General features: G+C 47.6%; 1 long non-coding RNA gene and 1 pseudogene across 2 annotated transcripts; one reads left to right on the forward strand and one right to left on the reverse strand.

Annotated features, from left to right (window-relative positions):
• Nucleotides 1-1,018: 1,018 nt before the first annotated feature.
• LOC134937442 (5S ribosomal RNA) lies at nucleotides 1,019-1,137 on the forward strand (annotated as a pseudogene).
• Nucleotides 1,138-3,911: 2,774 nt separating this feature from the next.
• LOC134935275 (uncharacterized) lies at nucleotides 3,912-25,158 on the reverse strand. 2 transcript variants are annotated; one of them, XR_010180028.1, is made up of 9 exons: nucleotides 24,924-25,158; nucleotides 12,959-13,433; nucleotides 12,517-12,605; nucleotides 11,802-11,890; nucleotides 11,474-11,533; nucleotides 10,952-11,039; nucleotides 10,800-10,859; nucleotides 10,245-10,333; nucleotides 3,912-3,991 (listed from the first exon to the last, which is right to left on the reverse strand). It is a non-coding gene; the product is annotated as an uncharacterized LOC134935275 (long non-coding RNA). The 2 variants fall into 2 exon arrangements; XR_010180029.1 differs by lacking the exon at nucleotides 11,474-11,533.
• Between the last annotated feature and the right edge of the window lie 1,635 nt (nucleotides 25,159-26,793).

A 26,793-nucleotide genomic window follows, 5' to 3' on the forward strand; every position in this document is an offset into this window, starting at 1 on the left:
AAGCAAACACTCAAGAAACACTGGCATATTTTGTTAATGGACCCCATCTTGAAGGAATATCTCACCAAGGAACCCAAACTGGTTTTCAGAGCCTAAAAGATCTTGTGGCACCCAGCATGCTTAGGAATCCTGAAGCAAGGAACACCATGCCAAAATGTGTAGGTAGCTTCAAATGTGGCAAATGTAATATCTGCAAGTATCTTCATCGAAACAGGAAATCTTTCCACAACACCAATACCAACAAAGAATATCGGATCAAACAGTTCATAAACTGTAATACACCATCAGTGATATATCTTCTGGAATGCCCGTGTGAAATGAAGTACATTGGCAAAACCAAAAGAGCCCTAAAACTGCGCATTCAGGAACACATCAGAAATGTAAAGAACAAAGTCCTAACACATGCGGTATCAAGACATTTCCACCAATACCACAACTCGGATCCTGAGACATTAACATACAAAGGCATCGAACTAGTATCCTTGGGAGAAAGAGGAGGAGATCTCTCCAACCTCCTTTCCAGGAGGGAGATGTTCTGGATCTATGAATTGAACACTCTCCATCCAGATGGCTTCAATGAGGGGTACGAAATAGCACCTTTCTTATAATGCAAGCCCTCCCTTTCACTTTTTCTTTTCCTTCCTTGTTGTAACCTGGACTCCTATCTCCTGAGTTTTACAGCCATACCACACTGGACATGCCCAACTCCGGCCGATCTTGGAAGCGAAGCAGTGTTTTGGGCCTGGCCAGTACCTGGTGGGGGGACCCCCAGGGGAGACCAGGTGCTGTAACTCTAAAATGGAGTAACAGGAGAGTTCCACTTTGGAACACCTCGGGTTCATTTATTTCCTTCTTGACCCTTAAACACGGCATACTGTCATTTTGCTCTCTGTAGTACTATCCATCTGGGCTCTTCATATATGATATAGAATCTACCAATTTCCAATGACCAAAAGAATTTTTTAGGCTATGGATCCTTCATATACACAGACACCTATGGGCTATCTCCGTGATTCCACATTACAATCATACCATCCTGGGACCGCCCAACACCGTCTGATCTTGGAAGCTAAGCAGGGTTGGGCCCGGCCAGTACAAGGATGGGAGACCTCCTTGGAAGATTGGGTATTGTAAACATAAGGATTTTGGAGGAATGCTCTTAAATGAATATGTGTATATAGATATTTCTTTCTGGTCTCTACAGGTCTTCCTACTATTTATCTGACTGATTGTACTGCATAAATGCATCTGTAGGGGATATTTATCCCAAGTATGGTCCCAGCCGTTCCTTGAGCTTAACCTTTATTTTACCGTTCCACCACCTTCTATTAGTGATCCCCTAAAAATCAATTGGTCTAGCATATATGTATATATTTATATGGATATGTATGAATTTTTTCCATTCTATTATGTTCTCCTCTCTCATCTATACCACCTTCGTTTTTCCATTTAAAACTAAAAAATATTTTTTTTTTCTGTCATGTATTTCTTATCTGTCAATACTGAAATATAGACACCTTAGTGCTTTTTTTGAAGTATGCTTCTAATTCTTATTTCCATCCTCCTATTTCATATTGGATATCTGCCATGGAGCAAGTTTACGAATAAGCAATGAACTGGACCTGAACGAACATTAACCCTTATGCAAATTTCCTAACTTATCATTCCGGACTCCAAAAATATGGCTGCGGCATGGAATATGTACTTTGAACTACTAGGAAAATGGCCGCCGACGGATCCCGTCCAGTCATTACCAGCCCAGACAGGATATGAATTTAGCAGCCACGTAGGACAACACGGGCTTCCGCTATACGAAAACAACGCATGCGCAATTGGAGGAGCCGGACATCGGACGTGGGGCGGATGTGACGTCACACACAGCCCGGACAGGAAGTCCGCGGCTCGCCACTTTTCTGACGGTTTATGCATGTTTCACTGTGTATTTTCACCTAGATTTACACTATTTAAGGCCCTTATTAATGTAATTACAATAAGGGGTTAGCAAATGGTATCCGGACTCCAGGTCGACAGCACAAAAGTCGACACACCTTAGGTCGACGCCAATTGGTCGACACACCTTATGTCGACATGGACAAAAGGTCGACATGGACAAAAGGTTGACAGGAACAAGGTCAACATGGAAAAAGGTCGACATGAGTTTTTCACGATTTTTTTCTTTTTTTGAACCTTTTCATACTTAACGATCCACGTGGACTACGATTGGAACGGTAAAGTGTGCCGAGCGAAGCGGTAGCGGAGTGAAGGCACCATGCCCGAAGCATTGCGAGCGAAGCGAGCCATGCGAGGGGACGCGGTGCACTAATTGGGGTTCCCGGTCACTCTACGAAGAAAACGACACCAAAAAAACATTTGAAACTCATGTCGACCTTTTTCCATGTCGACCTTGTTCCTGTCGACCTTTTGTCCATGTCGACCTAAGGCGTGTCGACCAATTGGCGTCGACCTAAGGTGTGTCGACCTTTGTGCTGTCGACCCTCAGTCCCAGACCCTTAGCAAATATGTAACTTGAACACTTTAGATCACCCTTGCCAATTAATCACAGGAAGTGATGTGCTCATCACTTCCTCCTTAGGCTGAGTATATATACCTGCCTGTCTCTAGTCTCAAATCACCCCTTGATGAAGTCCAGATAGGACGAAACGCGTTGGATGCTGCCTTGATTCTACCTCACTTATTGAAAGTTAAGCTATACTCCTCTCTTTTTATTTTTTGAACGCTATTTTTTCTTTTTTTCTTGTATACCTTTTATGTCGAAAATTGCTCCCCTTTTTATGCTCTCCTGCCTTTTAGAATGAATCTTAGATGTCTATATTAGTTTTAATGCTTTTACATCCAGCATTGTTTTAGTGTTTTAGTGCTTTCTATGTGCAATAAATTGTGTATACCTTTTTATATAATCACCCAGCTTTGGTATTGTTTGACACCATTGGTCGCTGTTTATTACCTCACCTTCTGTCCACACATATATATATATATATATATATATATATATATGCATTTCTATATGTATATATACATATACATTGGTAAGCCCCCCTACCACTAAGAAGAGGTGAAGAGGGCATTGGGTGGGCGGAACCTCTTCTTGGGGGCAGGGGGACATTCTTACAACTGTGTACGTTTGTATATTACCTGTTTGAAATGGCATCGAAAGCGTTGCATGTGTCGTCGGCTGATGGACAGGAGATCGAGGTGACCTTCCAAGGATGAGCATCGCAGCAGAAAAAATGTGCTGAAGGGCAGAATGCATCGCTGGAAAAGAGGCAGGAGTTTCCGCATGGAGAAGAAGTGTGAATCCAAACTCCAGAAGGTAAGGGAGCTATTTTTTGTGAAAGAGCTTATACCGTCCCCCTTGATACCCAGGCAAAGTGTGGTGTAGAAAGAATCGAACTGCGAGAGGCAAGTTGACAAGGCACAGCAACGGAGACACGTAGATGGGCAGGGGGACATTCTTACAACTGTGAAGGAAGAATGGCGCATGCAACGTTTGTATATTACCTGTTTGAAATGGTGTCGAAAGCGTTGCATGTGTCGTCGGCTGATGGACAGGAGATCGAGGCGACCTTCCAAGGATGAGCATCGCAGCAGAAAAAATGTGCTGAAAGGCAGAATGCATCGCTGGAAAAGAGGCAGGAGTTTCCGCATGGAGAAGAAGCATGACGCCAAACTCCAGATGGTACGGGAGCTATTTTTTGTGAAAGAGCTTATACCGTCCACCTTGATACCCAGGCAAAGTGTGGTGCAGAGGGAAGCGAACTGCGAGCAAGCTGACAAGGAACAGCAATGGAGACACGTAGAAGGGTCCGGCTCTGTTTGTCCCCTCCCGTTCCTGCCATGTATGTGCTGATCTGGTAAGGCCCCAGTGGAGCACAATTGTCTTACCTTTTGTGAGACTGCCTGTTTCTCACATCTTTCTGTTCCCTAGAGTCCTCCAAACAGCGTATCGGGACTGTTCACCAAATCTTAGCAGCTTGCGGAAGAAAGAAATATGGAGAGGTTATATGGGCACTCAGCTAAGGTAATAATAAGAATTTACTTACCGATAATTCTATTCCTCATAGTCCGTAGTGGATGCTGGGGACTCCGTAAGGACCATGGGGAATAGCGGCTCCGCAGGAGACTGGGCACATCTAAAGAAAGCTTTAGGACTATCTGGTGTGCACTGGCTCCTCCCCCTATGACCCTCCTCCAAGCCTCAGTTAGGATACTGTGCCCGGACGAGCGTACACAATAAGGAAGGATTTTGAATCCCGGGTAAGACTCATACCAGCCACACCAATCACACCGTATAACCTGTGATCTGAACCCAGTTAACAGCATGATAACAGAGGAGCCTCTGAAAGATGGCTCACAACAATAATAACCCGATTTTTGTAACAATAACTATGTACAAGTATTGCAGACAATCCGCACTTGGGATGGGCGCCCAGCATCCACTACGGACTATGAGAAATAGAATTATCGGTAAGTAAATTCTTATTTTCTCTAACGTCCTAAGTGGATGCTGGGGACTCCGTAAGGACCATGGGGATTATACCAAAGCTCCCAAACGGGCGGGAGAGTGCGGATGACTCTGCAGCACCAAATGAGAGAACTCCAGGTCCTTCTCAGCCAGGATATCAATTTTGTAGAATTTTACAAACGTATTTGCTCCTGACCAAGTAGCTGCTCGGCAAAGTTGTAAAGCCGAGACATCTCGGGCAGCCGCCCAAGTTGAGCCCACCTTCCTTGTGGAGTGGGCATTTACAGATTTTTGGCTGTGGCAGGCCTGCCACAGAATGTGCAAGCTGAATTGTACTAGAAATCCAACGAGCAATAGTCTGCTTAGAAGCAGGAGCATCCAGCTTGTTGGGTGCATACAGGATAAACAGCGAGTCAGATTTCCTGACTCCAGCCCTCCTGGAAACATATATTTTCAGGGCCCTGACAACGTCTAGCAACTTGGAGTCCTCCAAATCCCTAATAGCCGCAGGCACCACAAATAGGTTGGTTCAGGTGAAACGCTGAAACCACCTTAGGGAGAAACTGAGGAAGAGTCCTCAATTCCGCCCTGTCCGAATGGAACATCAGATAAGGGCTTTTTCAGGATAAAGCCGCCAATTCTGACACGCGCCTGGCCCAGGCCAGGGCCAACAGCATGACCACTTTCCATGCGAGATATTTTAACTCCACAGATTTAAGTGGTTCAAACCAATGTGACTTTTGGAACCCAAAACTACATTGAGATCCCAAAGTGCCACTGGAGGCACAAAAGGAGGCTGTATATGCAGTACCCCTTTTACAAACGTCTGAACTTCAGGAACTGAAGCTAGTTCTTTCTGGAAGAAAATTGACAGGGCCGAAATTTGAACCTTAATGGACCCCAATTTCAGGCCCATAGACATTCCTGTTTGCAGGAAATGTAGGAATCGACCCAGTTGAATTTCCACCGTCGGGCCTTACTGGCCTCGCACCACGCAACATATTTTCGCCAATTGCGGTGATAATGTTTTTGCGGTTACATCCTTCCTGGCTTTGATCAGGATAGAGATGACTTCATCCGGAATGCCTTTTTTCCTTCAGGATCCGACGTTCAACCGCCATGCCGTCAAACGCATCCGCGGTAAGTCTTGGAACAGACAGGGTCCTTGCTGGAGCAGGTCCCTTCTTAGAGGTAGAGGCCACGGATCCTCCGTGAGCATCTCTTGAAGTTCCGGTTACCAAGTCCTTCTTGGCCAATCCGGAGCCACGAATATAGTGCTTACTCCTCTCCATCTTATCAATCTCAGTACCTTGGGTATGAGAGGCAGAGGAGGGAACACATATCCTGACTGGTACACCCACGGTGTTACCAGAGCGTCTACAGCTATTGCCTGAGGGTCCCTGGACCTGGCGCAATACCTGTCGAGTTTTTCCCAACGGTTTATAATCATGTGGAAGACTTCTGGGTGAAGTCCCCACTCTCCCGGGTGGAGGTCGTGCTGAGGAAGTCTGCTTCCCAGTTGTCCACTCCCGGAATGAATACTGCTGACAGTGCTATCACATGATTTTCCGCCCAGCGAAGAATCCTTGCAGCTTCTGCCATTGCCCTCCTGCTTCTTGTGCCACCCTGTCTGTTTACGTGGGTGACTGCCGTGATGTTGTCCGACTGGATCAACACCGGCTGACCTTGAAGCAGAGGTCTTGCTAAGCTTAGAGCATTGTAAATGTCCCTTAGCTTCAGGATATTTATGTGAAGTGATGTCTCCAGGCTTGACCATAAGTCCTGGATTTTCCTTCCCTGTGTGACTGCTCCCCAGCCTCGCAGGCTGGCATCCGTGGTTACCAGGACCCAGTCCTGAATGCCGAATCTGCGGCCCTCTAGAAGATGAGCACTCTGCAACCACCACAGGAGGGACACCCTTGTCCTTGGTGACAGGGTTATCCGCTGATGCATCTGAAGATGCGACCCGGACCATTTGTCCAGCAGGTCCCACTGGAAAGTTCTTGCGTGGAATCTGCCGAATGGGATTGCTTCGTAGGAAGCCACCATTTTACCCAGAACCCTTGTGCATTGATGCACTGAGACTTGGCTCGGTTTTAGGAGGTTCCTGACTAGCTCGGATAACTCCCTCGCTTTCTCCTCCGGGAGAAACACCTTTTTCTGGACTGTGTCCAGGATCATCCCTAGGAACAGAAGACAAGTCGTCGGAACCAGCTGCGATTTTGGAATATTGAGAATCCAACCGTGCTGCAGCAACACTACCTGAGATAGTGCTACACCGACCTCCAACTGTTCCCTGGATCTTACCCTTATCAGGGAATTGTCCAAGTAAGGGATAACTAAAATTCCCTTCCTTTGAAGGAATATCATCATTTCGGCCATTACCTTGGTAAAGACCCGGGGTGCCGTGGATCATCCATACGGCAGCGTCTGAACTGATAGTGACAGTTCTGTACCATAAACCTGAGGTACCCTTGGTGAGAAGGGTAAATTTTGACATGAAGGTAAGCATCCTTGATGTCCCGAGACATCATGTAGTCCCCTTCTTCCAGGTTCGCAATCACTGCTCTGAGTGACTCAATCTTGAATTTGAACCTCTGTATGTAAGTGTTCAAAGATTTTAGATTTTGAATCGGTCTCACCGAGCCGTCCGGCTTCGGTACCACAACAGTGTGGAATAATACCCCGTTCCCTGTTGCAGGAGGGGTATCTTGATTATCACCTGCTGGGAATACAGCTTGTGAATGGCTTCCAAAACTGTCTCCCTGTCAGAAGGAGACATCGGTAAAGCCGACTTTAGGAAACGGCGAGGGGGAGACGTCTCGAATTCTAATTTGTACCCCTGAGATATCACCTGAAGGATCCAGGGGTCTACTTGCGAGTGAGCCCACTGCGCGCTGAAATTCATTGAGACGGGTCCCCCACCGTGCCTGATTCTGCTTGTAAAGCCCCAGCGTATACTGAGGGCTTGGCAGAGGCGGGAGAGGGTTTCTGTTCCTGGGAACTGGCTGATTTCTGCAGCCTTTTTCCTCTCCCTCTGTCACGGGGCAGAAATGAGGAACCTTTTGCCCGCTTATCCACGAAAAGACTGCGCCTGATAATACGGCGTCTTCTCATGTTGAGAGGCGACCTGGGGTACAAACGTGGATTTCCCAGCTGTTGCCGTGGCCACCAGGTCTGAAAGACCGACCCCAAATAATTCCTCCCCTTAATAAGGCAATACTTCCAAATGCCGTTTGGAATACGCATCACCTGACCACTGACGTGTCCATAACCCTCTACTGGTAGAAATGGACAACGCACTTAGACTTGATGCCAGTCGGCAAATATTCCGCTGTGCATCACGCATATATAGAAATGCATCTTTTAAATGCTCTACAGGCAAAAATATACTGTCCCTATCTAGGGTATCAATATTTTCAGTCAGGGAATCCGACCACGCCAACCCAGCACTGCACATCCAGGCTGAGGCGATTGCTGGTCGCAGTATAACACCAGTATGTGTGTAAATACATTTTAGGATACCCTCCTGCTTTCTATCAGCAGGATCCTTAAGGGCGGCCATCTCAGGAGAGGATAGAGCCCTTACAAGCGTGTGAGCGCTTTATCCACCCTAGGGGGTGTTTCCCAACGCACCCTAACCTCTGGCGGGAAAGGATATAATGCCAATAACATTTTAGAAATTATCAGTTGTTATCGGGGGAAACCCACGCATCATCACACACCTCATTTAATTTCTCAGATTCAGGAAAACTACAGGTAGTTTTTCCTCACCGAACATAATACCCCTTTTTGGTGGTACTCGTATTATCAGAAATGTGTAAAACATTTTTCATTGCCTCAATCATGTAACGTGTGGCCCTACTGGAAGTCACATTTGTCTCTTCACCGTCGACACTGGAGTCAGTATCCGTGTCGGCGTCTATATCTGCCATCTGAGGTAACGGGCGCTTTAGAGCCCCTGACGGCCTATGAGACGTCTGGACAGGCACAAGCTGAGTAGCCGGCTGTATCATGTCAACCACTGTCTTTTATACAGAGCTGACACTGTCACGTAATTTCTTCCAACAGTTCATCCACTCAGGTGTCGACCCCCTAGGGGGTGACATCACTATTACAGGCAATCTGCTCCGTCTCCACATCATTTTTCTCCTCATACATGTCGACACAAAAGTACCGACATACAGCACACACACAGGGAATGCTCTGATAGAGGACAGGACCCCACTAGCCCTTTGGGGAGACAGAGGGAGAGTTTGCCAGCACACACCAGAGCGCTATATATATACAGGGATAACCTTATATAAGTGTTTTTCCCCTTATAGCTGCTGTATAGTTAATACTGCGCCTAATTTGTGCCCCCCTCTCTTTTTTAACCCTTTCTGTAGTGTAGTGACTGCAGGGGAGAGCCAGGGAGCTTCCCTCCAACGGAGCTGTGAGGGAAAATGGCGCCAGTGTGCTGAGGAGATAAGGCCGCCGATAAGGGGGCGGAGCCTATCTCCCGTTTTTCTATGTATTCTGGCAGGGGTTAAATGCATCCATATAGCCCAGGAGCTATATGTGATGCATTTTTTTTTTTGCCATCCAAGGTGTTTTTATTGCGTCTCAGGGCGCCCCCCCCCAGCGCCCTGCACCCTCAGTGACCGGAGTGTGAAGTGTGCTGAGAGCAATGGCGCACAGCTGCAGTGCTGTGCGCTACCTTGTTGAAGACAGGACGTCTTCTGCCGCCGATTTTCCGGACCTCTTCTGCCTTCTGGCTCTGTAAGGGGGCCGGCGGCGCGGCTCTGGGACCCATCCAAGCTGGGCCTGTGATCGTCCCTCTGGAGCTAATGTCCAGTAGCCTAAGAAGCCCAATCCACTCTGCACGCAGGTGAGTTCGCTTCTTCTCCCCTTAGTCCCTCGATGCAGTGAGCCTGTTGCCAGCAGGTCTCACTGAAAATAAAAAACCTAAACTAAAACTTTCACTAAGAAGCTCAGGAGAGCCCCTAGTGTGCACCCTTCTCGTTCGGGCACAGAGATCTAACTGAGGCTTGGAGGAGGGTCATAGGGGGAGGAGCCAGTGCACACCAGATAGTCCTAAAGCTTTCTTTAGATGTGCCCAGTCTCCTGCGGAGCCGCTATTCCCCATGGTCCTTACGGAGTCCCCAGCATCCACTTAGGACGTTAGAGAAATAATTATTATTTCTGTTCATATCGTACACCTATAGCTAGCCACACAGGACAAGTATTACGCAATCTACTTTAATGTTAGTTTTTATTACTTGCTCAACATTGCGCATGGCACAACAATTCAAACAGAAAAAGCATCTGTTTATTGTTGTGGCGTGCGGTGCGATGCGCTATATATATCAGTCAATATATCTATCTACAAATTTATATAGATATAAATATACATTTCTATATGTATATACACATATACATTGGTAAGCACCCCTACCGCCAAGAAGAGGTGAAGAGGGCACTGGGTGGGCGGAACCTTTTCTTGGGGGCAAGGGGACATTCTTACAACCGTGAAGGAAGAATGCTGCATGCAACTTTTGTATATTACCTGTTTGAAACGGCGTCGAAAGCATTGCATGCATCGTCGGCTTATGGACAGGAGGCGATGCTGGAAAAGAGGCAATTTTTTCTACCTGGAAGGCAAGCTGACGAGGACCAGCAGCGGAGACACGCAGATGGAACCGGCCCTGTAACATATCCTCCTGTGCCCGCCAAGTATGTGCTGATCTGGTAAGGCTCCAGTGGAGCATAATTGTCTTACCTTTTGTGCGACTGCCTGTTTCTCACATCTTTCTGTTCCCTAGAGTCATCCAAACAGCGTATTGGGACCGTTCACCAAATCTTAGCAGCCTGCGAAAGAAAGAAAAACGGCATATGCGCACTCAACTAAGGTAATTGAATTATCATTTCTATTCGGATCGTATACCTACAGCTAGCACACAGGACAAGTATTACACTATCTACTTTAATGTCAGTTATCTATTACTTGCTCACCATTCCGCATGGCACAACAATTCAAACAGAAAAATGATCTGTTTATTGTTGCAGCGTGTGGTGCAATGCGCTATATATCAATGAATCAATCATATATATATATATATATATATATATATATATTCATAAACATATATATACAAATATACATATCTTTATTTAAATATATATATATATATATATATATATATATCGGCAAGCCCCCCTACCGCCAAGAAGAGGTGAAGAGGGCATTGGGTGGGTGGAACCTCTTTTGGGGGCAGTGGGACATTCTTACAACCACCATGAAGGAAGAATGGCACATGCAACGTTTGTATATTACCTGTTTGGAACAGCGTCGAAAGCGTTGCATGCGTCGTCGGCTGATGGACAGGAGGCGATGCTGGAAAAGAGGCAGGAGTTGTGACATATCCTCCTGTGCCCGCCAAGTATGTGCTGATCTGGTAAGGCTCCAGTGGAGCACAATTGTCGTACCTTTTGTGCGACTGCCTGTTTCTCACATCTTTCTGTTCCCTAGAGTCCTCCAAACAGCGTATCGGGACTGTTCACCAAATCTTAGCAGCTTGCGGAAGAAAGAAATATGGAGAGGTTATATGGGCACTCAGCTAAGGTCATTTAATTATTATTTCTGTTCATATCGTACACCTATAGCTAGCCACACAGGACAAGTATTACGCAATCTACTTTAATGTTAGTTTTTATTACTTGCTCAACATTGCGCATGGCACAACAATTCAAACAGAAAAAGCATCTGTTTATTGTCGTGGCATGCGGTGCGATGCGCTATATATATCAGTCAATATATCTATCTACATATTTATATAGATATAAATATACATTTCTATATGTATATATACATACATATACATTGGTAAGCACCCCTACCGCCAAGAAGAGGTGAAGAGGGCACTGGGTGGGCGGAACCTCTTCTTGGGGGCAAGGGGACATTCTTACAACCGTGAAGGAAGAATGGCACATGCAACGTTTGTATATTACCTGATTGGAACGGCGTGAAAAGCGTTGCATGCGTCGTCGGCTGATGGACAAGAGGCGATGCTGAAAAAGAGGCAGGTGTTTCCATGTGGAGAAGAAGTGAAACGCCAAAGTCCAGACGGCGAGGGAGCACATTTTTCGTAAAAAAACTTTTACTGTCTTACTTGATGCCCAGCAAAGTGCAGTGTAGAGGCAAGGGTACTGCGAGAGGCAAGCTGACGAGGCCCAGCAGCGGAGACACGCAGATGGGACCGGCCCTGTAACATATCCTCTTATGCCCGCCAAGTATGTGCTGATCTGGTAAGGCTCCAGTGGAGCACAATTGTCTTACCTTTTGTGCGACTGCCTGTTTCTCACATCTTTCTGTTCCCTAGAGTCCTCCAAACAGCGTATCGGGACCGTTCACCAAATGTTAGCAGCCTGCGGAAGAAAGAAATGCGAAGAGGTTATATGGTCACTCAGCTAAGGTCATTTAATTATTATTTCTGTTCATATCGTACACCTATAGCTAGCCACACAGGACAAGTATTACGCAATCTACTTTAATGTTAGTTTTTATTACTTGCTCAACATTGCGCATGGCACAACAATTCTGTTTATTGTTGCGGCGTGCGGTGCGATGCGCTATATATATCAGTCAATATATCTATCTACATATTTATAAAGATATAAATATACATTTCTATATGTATATATACATATACATTGGTAAGCCCCCCTACCGCCAAGAAGAGGTGAAGAGGGCACTGGGTGGGTGGAACCTTTTCTTGGGGGCAAGGGGACATTCTTACAACCGTGAAGGAAGAATGCTGCATGCAACTTTTGTATATTACCTGTTTGAAACGGCGTCGAAAGCATTGCATGCATCGTCGGCTGATGGACAGGAGGCGATGCTGGAAAAGAGGCAGGAGTTTCCACGTGGAAGGCAAGCTGACGAGGACCAGCAGCGGAGACACACAGATGGAACCGGCCCTGTAACATATCCTCCTGTGCCCGCCAAGTATGTGCTGATCTGGTAAGGCTCCAGTGGAGCACAATTGTCTTACCTTTTGTGCGCCTGCCTGTTTCTCACATCTTTCTGTTCCCTAGAGTCATCCAAACAGCGTATCGGGACCGTTCACCAAATCTTAGCAGCCTGTGGAAGAAAGAAATGCGGAGAGGTTATATCGGCACTCAACTAAGGTAATTGACTTATCATTTCTATTCAGATCGTATACCTATAGCTAGCACACAGGACAAGCATTCAGCAATCTACTTTGATGTCAGTTATCTATCATTTTCTCAACATTGCGCATGGCACATCAATTATGAATATATATCTACAGTATATGTATATATTTGTTAATATATAGAGATATATATTGATAAGCCCCCTTACCGCCAAGAAGAGTTTAAGAGGGCATTGGGTGGCGAAACCTATTCTTGGGGGCAGGGGGACATTCTTACAACTGTGAAGGAAGAATGGCGCATGCAACGTTTGTATATTACCTGTTTGGAATGGCGTCGAAAGCGTTGCATGCGTCGTCGGCTGATGGACAGGAGATCGAGGCGACCTCCCAAGGATGAGCATCACGGCGGAAAAAAGGTGCTGCGGGGCAGAAGGCATCGCTGGAAAAGAGGCAGGAGTTTCCTCGTGGAGAAGAAGCGAGATGCCAAAGTCCAGACGGTGAGGCAGCTATTTTTTGTGAAACAGCTTATACCGTTCCCCTTGATGTCCAGGCAAAGTGTGGTGTAGAGGCAAGAGAACTGCAAGAGGCAAGCTGACAAGACCCAGCAATGGGGACATGCAGACGGGGCCGGCCCTGGTTGTCCCCTCCCGTTCCCGCCATGTATGTGCTGATCTGGTAAGGCTCCAGTGGAGCACATTTGCCTCCCCTTTGTGCTACTGCCTGTTTCTCACATCTTTTTGGTCCCTAGAGTCCTCCAAACAGCATATCGGGACTGTTCACTAAATCTTAGTGGCCTGCGGAAGAAAGAAATGCGGAGAGGTTATATGGGCACTCAACTAAGGTAATTGAATTATAATTTCTTTTTTTTCACAAACAATTTTATTGACAGGAAATTATAAACACATCAAGGAGACAGAAATCATAAAATACAGTATGTACAAAAGAATATGTACAGGGAACAATTGGAGAACAGTCGACTTTAAAAGAGGTGGCCGGTATCCAATATGGTCATATTGTACCAAGTGGTGAGGCTAAAACTATGACGTAGAAGTGATTTGGTGCCTGAGGGTAGTGTTAAGATATAGGGCAACCAGGTGGCAAAGAAAGTTGCGGTCCTTTTTTCTGTTTGTAAAGAAACCTCGGACCAATCCATTGTGAATAGATAGTACAGGTTGAGTATCCCATATCCAAATATTCCGAAATACGGAATATTCCGAAATACGGACTTTTTTGAGTGAGACTGAGATAGTGAAACCTTTGTTTTTTGATGGCTCAGTGTACACAAACTTTGTTTAATACTCAAAGTTATTAAAAATATTGTATTAAATGAACTTCAGACTGTGTGTATAAGGTGTATATGAAACATAAATGAATTCTGTGAATGTACACACACTTTGTTTAATGCACAAAGTTATAAAAAATATTGGCTAAAATGACCTTCAGGCTGTGTGTATAAGGTGTATATGAAACATAAATGCATTCTGTGCTTAGATTTAGGTCCCATCACCATAATATCTCGTTATGGTATGCAATTATTCCAAAATACGGAAAAATCCGATATCCAAAATACCTCTGGTCCCAAGCATTTTGGATAAGGGATACTCAACCTGTATAACCTGGGATACAAAAGAGTAATAGGGTCTGGAGATATCCACTGATATAATATCATCTTTTTAGCTGAGGCGGACAGTTTATTAAATAATTTCAGGTTACCGTTAGTTAAACTAGATTTCGATTCAGCAGGGACTATACCCCAAAAGGCCCACATATCATCAATAGTAAAGGATAGATGTAGATCATGAGTAATGTAAGTTTGAAGGGCTGACCACAATGATCGAACCTGGATACAAGACCAAAGACAGTGTTTAATATCGGCCTCCAGGTCTCCACACTTAAAAGCAAGCCGACGTGTCTGCCTTGCCTATCAAAAATGTAAGCTTGGGCGTGAAATAATTGTAGTTCATATCCATATATGATATACAAACCAGTTGTTTGTTAAAAGTGTGGTAGGCAGAAAGCAGAGACTTCATGGCGAGACTAGGGAAATCATCCTCCCATTTCATCAGTCCCCTCGAACCTCCCTCAAGGGTCAGTACCAAGCAGGCTTTGTCAAGGTAGTGAGTAGAGAACCTGGGTTGAGTCGTATAACACTGTCAGGGTCAGTGGACATACCCCTATCTCCCAAAGCAGTGAGAATTGAGGTGACGTAAGTACAGGCCTGTAGGAAGGGGAACAAAGGTATTGATAATGTTGGGAAGTTTCCTTGAAGTTGTGTACGTGTTAAGAGAGTAAACGATTCTGATTGTAAAAATTGGAATATATAACAGAGACCATGTCTATGCCATAACTTAAAAATTGGGGACGTGAGGTGGGGGTGGAAGTCGTGGGTTTCCCCACAGTGTTAAAAATATAGATTGGTAGCATAACAAACGTAGTCTAGGGTGCAAAGTACGCCAGGCAACACAAGCAGAGTAGATTAAGCAGTTGGATTTAATTGATGGCAGGAGAGCCTGAGGTGGAGTGTGCATCAGAGAAATTAGGTTCCAACCAGGTGTGAAAGCCTGATCTAAGTGGCTATTGCAATAAGTTTGGGTGCCGCTGATCCAATCGGAGGCTATTCTGTAATTGGACGCTAGGGCATAGGATTGTAAACATGGTAGGTTAAGTCCTCCCAGTTCACGTTTTTGCTGGAGTTTAAATAGAGAGATTCGGGGGTGTTTGTTTGCCCATATGAATTTAGAAAGTGCTTTATTAAAGTTTGATAATAGGTGTTTAGAAGGATAAATGGGTAGAGTTTGGAGGACAGATGAATCGAGGGAAACTGATCATTTTAAAGAGATGGCAGTGACCAATATACGTTAAAGGAAGGTGGGCCCATTTGGAAAAGTCTAGGAGGGTTCTTTGAAGGAGCGGGTTGTAATTACAATCATGTAATAGGGACGGGTGGCGTGGTATCTGTATGCCTAAATATGTAAGGTGGTTGTTCTGGGCCCAACGGAATGGGAAGGAGTCCCGCCATCCTTGTTGTCCCTCTGGAAAAAATGCTAACGCCTCCGTCTTAAGGTAGTTGATCTTAAATCCTGAGACCGTTTCAAAGTCTGCCAACAAAGTAAGGACTTGTGGGATAGCCGTTTTAGGGTTGGAGAAGTAGAGGAGAACGTCACCCGCAAAATCTGAAAACTTCACCTCCATTCCCCCAACCATTATCCTTCGCCAGAGAGGTTCCTTAATGAAGTGTCTGAATAGGGGGTCTATAGCAAGGTTAAACAGTAGGGGGGAGAGAGGGAAGCCCTTCCTCGTTCCTCTGGCTAAATATTTAATTGCTGCAGGGTTGCCGGAGTAATTGATCATTGCTATGGTGCAGAGATAGATGATCCAAAAATCAGCACTGCTGAGTCTGACCTTGGCGGTGCTATTGCGTATGTGTGTCCTCTAGCATAAGGAGTCAAGCAGTGGTGGAGGTATGTGAACGGACTTCTCTTTGCAACTGGGCAGGGCCAGATTAAGCCTTTGGGGGGCCCAGGGCACTTATGACAGTGATGACCTGATGGGCATTGTAGTGCACCAGTCTAGTACACTGTGATCTGATACATGCAGTAGGTTATATATAATAAGAATTTACTTACCGATAATTCTATTTCTCGGAGTCCGTAGTGGATGCTGGGGTTCCTGAAAGGACCATGGGGAATAGCGGCTCCGCAGGAGACAGGGCACAAAAGTAAAGCTTTTACAGGTCAGGTGGTGTGTACTGGCTCCTCCCCCTATGACCCTCCTCCAGACTCCAGTTAGGTACTGTGCCCGGACGAGCGTACACAATAAGGGAGGATTTTGAATCCCGGGTAAGACTCATACCAGCCACACCAATCACACCGTACAACTTGTGATCTAAACCCAGTTAACAGTATGATAACAGAGGAGCCTCTGAAAGATGGCTTCCTAAACAATAACCCGAATTAGTTAACAATAACTATGTACAAGTATTGCAGATAATCCGCACTTGGGATGGGCGCCCAGCATCCACTACGGACTCCGAGAAATAGAATTATCGGTAAGTAAATTCTTATTTTCTCTATCGTCCTAAGTGGATGCTGGGGTTCCTGAAAGGACCATGGGGATTATACCAAAGCTCCCAAACGGGCGGGAGAGTGCGGATGACTCTGCAGCACCGAATGAGAGAACTCCAGGTCCTCCTTTGCCAGGGTATCAAATTTGTAAAAATTTACAAACGTGTTCTCCCCTGACCACGTAGCTGCTCGGCAGAGTTGTAATGCCGAGACCCCTCGGGCAGCCGCCCAAGATGAGCCCACCTTCCTTGCGGAATGGGCCTTAACAGATTTAGGCTGTGGCAGGCCTGCCACAGAATGTACAAGTTGAATTTTGTTACAAATCCAACGAGCAATCGACTGCTTAGAAGCAGGTGCACCCAACTTGTTGGGTGCATACAGTATAAACAGCGAGTCAGATTTTCTGACTCCAGCCGTCCTTTAAATGTATATTTTTAAGGCTCTGACAACGTCCAACAACTTGGAGTCCTTCAAGTCGTCTGTAGCCGCAGGCACTACAATAGGCTGGTTCAGGTGAAACGCTGATACCACCTTAGGGAGAAAATGCGGACGCGTCCGCAGCTCTGCCCTATGTCGAATGGAAAATTAAATAAGGGCTTTTATAAGACAAAGCCGCCAGTTCAGATACTCTCCCGGCCGAAGCCAGGGCCAGTAACATAGTCACTTTCCATGTGAGATATTTCAAATCCACCTTCTTTAGTGGTTCAAACCAATTGGATTTGAGGAAATCTAAAACTACATTTAGATCCCACGGTGCCACCTTAGGCACCACAGGAGGCTGTATATGCAGTACTCCTTTGATAAAAATCTGGACCTCAGGGACTGAGGCCAATTCTTTTTGGAAGAATATTGATAGGGCCGAAATTTGAACCTTAATAGATCCCAATTTGAGACCCATAGACAATCCTGATTGCAGGAAATGTAGGAAAACGACCCAGTTGAAATTCCTCCATCGGAGCACTCCGCTGCTCGCACCACGCAACATATTTTCGCCAAATACGGCGATAATGCTTCGCGGTGACTTCCTTCCTTGCCTTTATCAAGGTAGGAATGACTTCTTCTGGAATGCCTTTTCCTTTTAGGATCTGGCATTCAAACGCCATGCCGTCAAACGCAGCCGCGGTAAGTCTTGAAAAAGACAAGGACCCTGCTGAAGCAGGTCCCTTCTCAGAAATAGAGGCCACGGATCGTCCGTGACCATCTCTTGAAGTTCCGGGTACCAAGTCCTTCTTGGCCAATCCGGAGCCACTAGTCTTACTCCTCTTTGCCGTATAATCCTCAATACCTTTGGTATGAGAGGCAGAGGAGGAAACACATATACCGACTGGTACACCCAAGGTGTTACCAGCGCGTCCACAGCTATTGCCTGCGGATCTCTTGACCTGGCGCAATACCTGTCCAGTGTTTTGTTGAGGCGAGACGCCATCATGTCCACCATTGGTTTTACCCAACGGTTTAATAGCATGTGGAAAACTTCTGGATGAAGTCCCCACTCTCCCGGGTGAAGGTCGTGTCTGCTGAGGAAGTCTGCTTCCCAGTTGTCCACGCCCGGGATGAATACTGCTGACAGTGCTATCACGTGATTCTCCGCCCAGCGAAGGATCCTGGCAGCTTCTGCCATTGCCCTCCTGCTTCTTGTGCCGCCCTGTCTGTTTACACGGGCGACTGCCGTGACGTTGTCCGACTGGATCAACACCGGTCTTCCTTGAAGCAGAGGTTCCGCCTGGCTTAGAGCATTGTAGATTGCTCTTAGTTCCAGAATGCTTATGTGAAGAGACTTTTTCAGGCTCGACCACACTCCCTGGAAATTTCTTCCCTGTGTGACTGCTCCCCAGCCTCTCAGGCTGGCATCCGTGGTCACCAGGATCCAATCCTGCATGCCGAATCTGCGGCCCTCCAATAGATGAGCCTCCTGCAACCACCACAGAAGGGATACCCTTGTCCTCGGCGACAGGGTTATCCGCAGGTGCATCTGAAGATGCGACCCTGACCATTTGTCCAACAGATCCCTTTGCATGGAATCTGCCGAAAGGGATTGCTTCGTAAGAAGCTACCATTTTTTCCCAGGACTCTTGTGCATTGATGTACAGACACCTTTCCTGGTTTTAGGAGGTTCCTGACCAGGTCAGATAACTCCTTGGCTTTTTCTTCGGGAAGAAAAACCTTTTTCTGAACTGTGTCCAGAATCATCCCCAGGAACAGCAGACGAGTTGTCGGCATTAATTGGGATTTTGGAATATTCAGAATCCATCCGTGCTGCTTTAGCACCTCTTGAGATAGTGCTAAACCCATCTCTAGCTGTTCTCTGGACCTTGCCCTTATTAGGAGATCGTCCAAGTATGGGATAATTAATACGCCTTTTCTTCGAAGAAGAAATATTATCTCGGCCATTACCTTTGTAAAGACCCGAGGTGCCGTGGACAAACCAAACGGCAGCGTCTGAAACTGATAGTGACAGTTTTGTACAACGAACCTGAGGTACCCCTGGTGTGAGGGGTAATTGGAACGTGGAGATACGCATCCTTGATGTCCAAGGATACCATAAAGTCCCCTTCTTCCAGGTTCGCTATCACTGCTCTGAGTGACTCCATCTTGAACTTGAACTTCTTTATGTACAGGTTCAAGGATTTCAGATTTAGAATAGGCCTTACCGAGCCATCCGGCTTCGGTACCACAAATAGAGTGGAATAATACCCCTTCCCTTGTTGTAGAAGAGGTACCTTGACTATCACCTGCTGAGAATACAGCTTGTGAATGGCTTCCAAAACCGTCTCCCTTTCTGAGGGGGACGTTGGTAAAGCAGACTTCAGGAAACGGCGAGGTGGCTCTGTCTCTAATTTCAACCTGTACCCCTGAGATATTATCTGCAGGATCCAGGGATTTACCTGCGAGTGAGCCCACTGCGCGCTGTAATTCTTGAGACGACCGCCTACCGCCCCCGAGTCCGCTTGCGAAGCCCCAGCGTCATGCTGAGGCTTTTGTAGAAGCCGGGGAGGGCTTCTGTTCCTGGGAAGGAGCTGCCTGTTGCTGTCTCTTCCCTCGTCCTCTGCCTCGTGGCAGATATGAATAGCCCTTTGCTCTCTTATTTTTAAAGGAACGAAAGGGCTGCGGTTGAAAGGTCGGTGCCTTTTTCTGTTGGGGAGTGACTTGAGGTAGAAAGGTGGATTTCCCGGCCGTAGCCGTGGCCACCAAATCCGATAGACCGACCCCAAATAACTCCTCTACGCATCGCCTGTCCACTGTCGTGTCCATAAAGCTCTTCTGGCCGAAATGGACATAGCACTTACCCGTGATGCCAGTGTGCAGATATCTCTCTGTGCATCACGCATATAAAGAAATGCATCCTTTATTTGTTCTAACGACAGTAAAATATTGTCCCTGTCCAGGGTATCAATATTTTCGATCAGGGACTCTGACCAAACTACCCCAGCACTGCACATCCAGGCAGTCGCAATAGCTGGTCGTAGTATAACACCTGCATGTGTGTATATACCTTTTTGGATATTTTCCATCCTCCTATCTGATGGATCTTTAAGTGCGGCCGTCTCAGGAGAGGGTAACGCCACTTGTTTTGATAAGCGTGTTAGCGCTTTGTCCACCCTAGGAGGTGTTTCCCAGCGCTCCCTAACCTCTGGCGGGAAAGGGTATAAAGCCAATAACTTCTTTGAAATTAGCAGTTTTTTATCGGGGCACCCCACGCTTCATCACACACGTCATTTAATTCTTCTGATTCGGTAAAAACTACTGGTAGTTTTTTCATACCCCACATAATACCCTGTTTAGTGGTACCTGTAGTATCAGCTAAATGTAACATCTCCTTTATTGCCAAAATCATATAACGTGTGGCCCTACTGGAAAATACGGTTGATTCGTCACCTTCACCACCGGAATCAGTGCCTGTGTCTGGGTCTGTGTCGACCGACTGAGGCAAGGGGCGTTTTACAGCCCCTGACGGTGTTTGAGGCGCCTGGACAGGCACTAATTGAGTGTCCGGCCGCCTCATGTCGGCAAACGACTGCTTAAGCGAGTTGACGCTATCCCGTAATTCCACAAATAAAGGCATCCATTCTGGTGTCGACCCCCTAGGAGGTGACATCCTCATATTTGGCAATTGCTCCGCCTCCACACCAATAACGTCCTCATACATGTCGACACACACGTACCGACACACAGCAGACACACAGGGAATGCTCTATACGAAGACAGGACCCACTAGCCCTTTGGGGAGACAGAGGGAGAGTCTGCCAGCACACACCAAAAAAGCGCTATATATGACAGGGATAGCCTTATGATTAAGTGCTCCCTTATAGCTGCTTTTATATTAATATATTGCCATTTATTTTGCCCCCCCTCTCTGTTATACCCTGTTTCTGTAGTGCAGTGCAGGGGAGAGACCTGGGAGCCTTCCTGACCAGCGGAGCTGTGACAGAAAATGGCGCCGTGTGCTGAGGAGATAGGCCCCGCCCCTTTTTCGGCGGGCTCGTCTCCCGCTATTTAGTACATTTAGGCAGGGGTAAATATCTCCATATAGCCTCTGGGGCTATATGTGAGGTATTTTTAGCCTTTTTAAAGGTTTTCATTTGCCTCCCAGGGCGCCCCGCACCCTCAGTGACTGCCGTGTGAAGTGTGCTGAGAGGAAAATGGCGCACAGCTGCAGTGCTGTGCGCTACCTTAAGAAGACTGCAGGAGTCTTCAGCCGCCGATTCTGGACCTCTTCTTGCTTCAGCATCTGTGAGGGGGCCGGCGGCGTGGCTCCGGTGACCATCCAGGCTGTACCTGTGATCGTCCCTCTGGAGCTTCATGTCCAGTAGCCAAGAAGCCAATCCATCCTGCACGCAGGTGAGTTCACTTCTTCTCCCCTCTGTCCCTCGTTGCAGTGATCCTGTTGCCAGCAGGAATCACTGTAAAATAAAAAACCTAAGCTAAACTCTCTAAGCAGCTCTTTATGAGAGCCACCTAGAATTGCACCCTTCTCGGCCGGGCACAAAAATCTAACTGGAGTCTGGAGGAGGGTCATAGGGGGAGGAGCCAGTACACACCACCTGACCTGTAAAAGCTTTACTTTTGTGCCCTGTCTCCTGCGGAGCCGCTATTCCCCATGGTCCTTTCAGGAACCCCAGCATCCACTTAGGACGATAGAGATATATATATATATATATATATATATATATATATATATATATATATATATATATATATATATATATATATATATATATATATATATAGTAAGCAGTGATGGATATTGGGGTCTCATGGGGCTCCAACACTTGCAGGACTACTCAGGGGCACATCTGTATATGCCAGATAGAGAGGAGAGGAAGATGTAGCGCGGTAGAAAAAAATAAAAGGAGGAAAGCAAGGGATGAAGAGAGTAGAAGAGGAATAAGGATGGGAAAAAAGGTGCAGGACAAGAGGCAAAGTGGTTTGTCTGGGGTGCAAGGGAAAAGTGGCTGTTGGGGCAAATTGCACAATGAAGGTTGGGGGATAAGACAGACACATACAGGGGAGAAATATAGGACAGACACACAATGTAGAGATTGGTGGAACTCTAGGGGACAGAGACAGATGAGGAGAGAAGACAGATGTCCTGACAGATAAGGGGGGGGGGGGGGGGGTGCAGAAGTACACAGGCATAATTGGAGACAGGGATAGAAAGGACTGAAAGAAAGGGGAGCAATAGATCGAACATACTTGTAGATGGTGTTGGAATGCAGACAACAGCAAAGATGCAGTGAGACTGGGGGGCAGGTACGAGCTGTGCAGTAAGGCTGAAAGGCACAGACAGGAGATGCAGTTATAAGGCCCATACACACTAGACGAGTCCCCGCCGACACCGATATTGGCAGCAGCGGGGACCCGGCGGGGTGCCAGCATCGGCAAGTGCATACACACTTGCCGATGCCAGCGGGGAAGGGAGCGATAGTGGCAGGAGGGAACGGCGTCACTAACAAGGACCTCCTCCATCTGTACATGTTCAGACGAGGGAGGGGGTCGTTAACGATGCGCAGGAGCGTCCATCGTTAACGATGCGCAGGAGCGTCCATCATTAACGACATTGAGTGTACACACTGGACGAGATTGTAAAAGATCTAGCTCAGATTGGCCCTTATGAGCGATATCTTTTATTTTCTCGTCTAGTGTGTATGGGGCTTTAGCGGGTGGCAGGTTGTAGTTGTGCAGTGAAGCTGGAAGGTATAGACAGGGGATGCAGTGATAGTGGAATGCAGGTTGGAGTTGTGCAGTGAAGCTGGAAGGTATAGACAGGGGATGCAGTGATAGTGGGATACAGGTTGGAGCTGTGCAGTGAAGCTGGAAGGTATAGATAAGAAAAGTAGAAAGAGCAGGGGGTAGGTAGGGGGTGTGTAGAGAGACTGCTGAGAGATAGGAGAGGGAGAAACAAACAAACAAACAAGAGAAAGGGTCTGTGAAAATAGGGGAGACACTGTGCATACTTACAAAGACAGGGATCATACGTGCAGAATAGAATCCATAGTGGTCCACTAACACTGATCCAGGGATTAGAGCAGCATGTGCTGAGCTCCTGCAATCAGAGACTCCTTAATTATCATGTGCTGTGCTCATCCAATCAGAGCTTGGCACATGCTCCTCTGACCCTTTTCTGATTACTATGGGATTGCTGTCCGAGCAGTGAGTCCTGCAGGGAGGTCCCTGGGCCCTGCTGTTCTCAGCAGATGAACTGCTCCAGACTGCTCCATCATGCATACCCTCCAACTCCAATAAGGTGAAGAAGAGCCGCTTCTCGTTGCCAGCGCCGCAACAAGAAGAGGGAGTGAGGTAGCTGACGCCGGGAAGAGCTGCGCTTCTCGTGCTGCCGCCTCTACAGTGTGACAGGCGGCAGATGCACAGCAGCAGGGATGCAGAGCAGGGAGAGCACCTATCCAGCCCGGCGCCACCCTGTTTTACATATCCTTGCTGAGCGGGTTCCGCCGGGCCTGACTGAAGAACAGGTCCTCCTCTGGTTAGCAACACAGCACTCCCCCCTCCCAGATTGGCATGCAGTGCCGGCGTGCGTGATGACATCTCCGTATAGCGCTGCACCCGCATCCTGAGAGAATACGGCAGTACGGACCCGGTGGCAGTGTATAGACAGGCGGGGGTGCGGTCGGGGGTGCGGTCGTGACTGCGGCGCTTGGTGCCGGGGAGGAGTGGGTGTGGACGCTGCTGCTGACGTGTCTCTGTCAAGTCAGTGGATGGGATGGGGATGCGCAGTGGTGGAACTTGCGAGTGGTGGGCCCAGATGCAAATATATTCTCTGGCCCCCCCTCCCCCACCATAAGGACAGAGGAAGTGGGTGACTGGGAAGAAGCAGTGGGTGACAGCTGGAGAAGCTAGTGGTGACTGGGGAGTCAGTGGGTGTCAGGAAGAGGTGTCTGGGAGAGACAGAGGGTGGCAGGAAGAGGCAGTGATTTTCAGGGAGTGGTAGATGGGTGAGGAGACAATGGGTGATGGGTGAGGAGACAATGGGTGATGGGAGAGGCCAAAGGTGGCAGGGGGAGGCAGTAGATAGCAGGTGGTGACTGTGGAGTCAAAAGGTGACAGAGAGGTAGAGGGTGACAGGGAGAAGGTGACAGAGTCAGTGGATGATGGGAGTTGCAGACAGGCAGAGGGTGACTGAGTAGTCAGTGGGTGAGAGGAAGATGGGAGGCATAGGGTAACCGCAAGTGAGTCTGTGTGATGAAGAGGCAGGTAGTGACAGGTAGAGATGAAAGGAAGAGGCAGTGGGTGTGACAGGGAGTGGCATAGGGTGACAGTGGAAGACAGTGAGAGACATAGGGTGAAAGGGGAAGGCAGACAGTGACAGCGGAAGGCAGAAGGGTGACAGTGAGAGGCAAACGATGATAGGGAGAGGCAGCGGCCGACTGGGGAAAGGTAATGGGTGACTGGGGAGAGACTGTGGGTGACAATGACAGTGTTCTCAGCTGAATATGTTTGAATCCAGTAGATGGGATGGGGAGCAGGGTGGGGAGGGGTGGACCTGATGTCTGTGGTGGCATCAGGTCTCAGGGGTCCCTGGGACCATGGTTGCCTTCACAAATATCGTTGGGGTCTCCGGGGGCAGCAGCATGTCTGCTGCTTGTGTGTGAGCAGGAACACAGCCTGCTGCGGTGGCTGGGGACAGAGCGGGACTCCCTCCAGGGGCTGCACTGGTAGAACAGATGCAGGAGAGGAGATGATTTACAAAGTACTGATGCTTACTTCTGCGGCCGGGTCCTCTTCACGTCTGTGTGGCTATGCTGTCACAGTGCTGGTGAGCAACGATATTTGTAAAACGGCGACTGAGTGTCTGTGTGCTGGATTAATTTGTGCACTGTGCAGGCAGGCAGGGCTGTTCCTCACTTCAGCCTAGCCATGCTCGTGTCTACCCCTCAGCGCACATCCAGTCCCCGGCCGGCACTCAGGAGGCAGAACAGAGAGGAGGAGCTGGGGAGTGATAACAGGTGAGGTTCCCACTGCCTCTCCTCCTGACCTCTGTGACTCCGTCCTCCTGATCCAGGGTCCACGCCTCTCACGGGAGGCTGACACCTCAGCGTAATGAGTCTGATTGACTCATTATAATAGCTGGTGGCTGAGGGTCCCTTAATAACACTGGGCCCTGGTGTAATGCACCAGTGCAAGTTCTGCCACTGGGGGTGCGGGGGTGCGGCTGTTTTTGGCGTCACCCCATTGAAGGGGGACACCCAGGTGCGGGCCACACACCCCTCTTGATGCCACTGCACACGGACCGATATATTGGCCATTCAAGCAAACGTTGTTCACAGACACAATGCTCGGTATATATGCAGCTATATCGGGCCATCTAGCCATGTATATGGGGCTGTGTGTATGGGCGGTCCGCCGACTGACCGTACACTTGCCGCGGGAGGCTGACGTTATAGTTTGGGTGGGCAAATTCCCGCCCAGCTGGGTATCCTTACCGGCATGTTAAGCATCCGATCAGTTAAGTGTGTACACTTACCTTAATTGGCTGGCACAACAGCGGGTCCGCTGATGTATTGATCAGATATATATCCAGCCATAAACTGGGTACACACTTGGCCAATGCGTCGATATATGTAACGATTGGTAAGTACATACACACTTACCCTTCGTCTGCCCAATGTGTTGGGCCTGACGTCACAACTTTCTCAACAATTAATTAGTTCTACACAGGTGATGGTAATCATAAATTAAGATGAAAGTCCAGGAACAGAGCATTTTGGGCCTCCTGGAGAGGGTCATGTTGTGAGGTATGCTAGTGGACTGAGGATTTTTTTAAATTTCAATGTATTTGAGTTTGCTTAATTATAGAAACAATGCAGATTTCTGGAAAAATAGATGCCTCACTTTGTGAACCTGATCAAAAAGTGCTAATGGGGATTGAGCCAGGAATGACTTCCCTATTAACCCCAGGGCTATAAGTAGTTTTCTCTAACGTCCTAGTGGATGCTGGGGACTCCGTCAGGACCATGGGGAATAGCGGGCTCCGCAGGAGACAGGGCACATCCAAAAAAGCTTTTAGGTCACATGGTGTGTACTGGCTCCTCCCCCTATGACCCTCCTCCAAGCCTCAGTTAGGTTTTTGTGCCCGTCCGAGAAGGGTGCAATCTAGGTGGCTCTCTTAAAGAGCTGTTTAGAAAAGTTTTTTTTTTTAGGTTTCATTCAGTGATTCCTGCTGGCAACAGGATCACTGCAACGAGGGACTTAGGGGAGAGATCTCCAACTCACCTGCGTGCAGGATGGATTGGGATCTTAGGCTACTGGACACTGAGCTCCAGAGGGAGTCGGAACACAGGTCAGCCTGGGGTTCGTCCCGGAGCCGCGCCGCCGATCCCCCTTACAGACGCTGAAGAAGACGGCAGAACGGAGGTCCGGAAACAGGCGGCAGAAGACTTCACAGTCTTCATGAAGGTAGCGCACAGCACTGCAGCTGTGCGCCATTGTTGTCACACGGCTCACTGACCTAGTCACGGAGGGTGCAGGGCGCTGCTGGGGGCGCCCTGGGCAGCAATATAAGTACCTTATTGGCAAAATAAATACATCACATATAGCCATTAAGGCTATATGTATGTATTTTAACCCAGGCCAG

Source organism: Pseudophryne corroboree, chromosome 6, assembly GCF_028390025.1.
Source record: "Pseudophryne corroboree isolate aPseCor3 chromosome 6, aPseCor3.hap2, whole genome shotgun sequence".
Lineage (NCBI taxonomy): Eukaryota > Metazoa > Chordata > Amphibia > Anura > Myobatrachidae > Pseudophryne > Pseudophryne corroboree.